Below are 1,966 nucleotides of genomic sequence, written 5' to 3' on the forward strand. Positions count from 1 at the left end.
TTAAAGATTGATTTTTTCCATGTTCTTTGACTGAAGTATGTGGTGGTTTCAACAATAGGGCTTTACAGTTAACTTCCAGAGGATCACATTAGAAATAGCCTCTTGTATTGGGTTGTCTATGGAAATTCACAGGCCAAAAATTCTAGTACAGGTATCTCTTACAGTTATTTTATATAGCTATGTTTGTTTCTCTTAATTTATTTCTTTATTTTATTTTTAATTAATTTATTCAGATTACATCTTGATCATTAACCCCTCACTTGTATCTTCACGTTCCCCCTCTCTCCCTCTTTCACTCTATTCCCCTCTCCTAGACCTGTGACAGGAAAAGACTTCCTCCCCCACTATATGATCACAGCCTATCAGGTCTTATCTGGATAGTCAGGTTCCTCTTCCTCTGAGCGCCACCTGGCCCCTCCACCAAGGAGAAGTAGTCAAATTGGAAGCACCAGAGTTCATTTCAGAGACAGTCCCACTCTCCCCACAATCATGGAGAATGAACTGTCCATTAGCTAAATATGAACAGGAGCTCTAGGTTTACTGCATGCATTGTCCTTGATTGGTACAGCAGTTTGTGTAGGCCTCCTTGGGTCCAGATCTGCCAGCCTTGATGGTCTTCTTGTGGGGTTCCTAGACTCTCTGGGTCTTTCTATCTCCCTGTCCTTCCATACCACTCTCGCCTTGAGTCCAATAGTAAGTGCCAGCGTCTGTCCCAATGCCCTGTTGAGTGAATACACCAGAGGACATCCATGTTGGACTAATATGCAATTATAAGTGAGTAGTTACCTTGTGTGTCTTTTGGGGTGTGGGTTATCTCACTCAAAGTGATCATTTCTAGTCCCATTTATTTGCCTGAAATTTTCAAGATTTTCTTGTTTTTACTAGCTGAGTATTGTTACATAATATAAATGTACCATAGTTTCTTTATCCATTCTTTGACTGAGGGACATCTAAGTTGTTTCCAGATTCTGGATCTTAATAAAGCTGCTATGAACATAGTTGAGCAAATGTCCTTGTTGTGTGGTGGAGCATCTTTTGGGTATATTCCAAGAAGTGGAATAGCTGGGTCTTGAGGTAACCCTATTCCCAATTTTCAGAGTTTTATTTCAGTATTTAATTCCTTGAGCTCTTTTTTCCTTTTTAAAAAAATAATTTATTCAGAATACATCCTGATTATTATCCCAATTTCTTGAGTTCTTTATATATTTTGGATATTAGCCCTTTGTCAGATGAAGGATTGGTGAAAATCTTTTCTCAGTCTGTAGGCTATAGCTTTGTTCTGTTGACAGTGTCCTTTGCCTTACAGAAGCTTCTCAGCCTCATGAGGTCCCATTTATTGATTGTTGACCTTAGAACCTGGACTGTTGTAGTTCTGTTCAGGAAGTTGTCTCCTGTGCCAATGAGTTCAAAGCTCTTCCCCACTTTTTCTTCTAACAGATTTAGTATATCTGGTTTTATCTTGAGGTCTTTAACCTACCTGGACTTGAGTTTTGTGCATGGTGATAAATATGGATCTACTTTCATTTTTCTACATGTAGACATCCAGTTAGACCAGTACCATTTGTTGAAAATGCTTTCCTTTTTCTGCAACTGCTATCACATAAATAATTGAGACTCTTTTATTTAGTTATAAAGCATTACAACGTAATTTTGAGCATTTAAAATCTATTAACGTTCTATGTTTTCCTGACTCCAGCTTTCCCAAAATTCCCAAGCTACTTGTTTTTTGTTTTGTTTTGTTTTGTTTTGTTTTACTTCTTTCTTTGCTCCAGCTAAATCTTCTTCATCTCTCCTGTACCTCTGCCTGAGGCTGAATCCTCTGGTGAATCCCCTACTTCCTCTTTTAACTCCCTCTCCCCTGGCTGGCAGGAAGTCCACCCCTATTCTCTCCCCTGCTCAGTGATTAGCTGTAAGCTGCTTTATTGCCTGCCATACAAGGGGTAATTGTGGAGGAGAGTTTATACAA

This window comes from Acomys minous (assembly GCF_964271855.1).
Source record: "Acomys minous genome assembly, chromosome: 7".
In the NCBI taxonomy this organism is placed as follows: Eukaryota; Metazoa; Chordata; class Mammalia; order Rodentia; family Muridae; genus Acomys; species Acomys minous.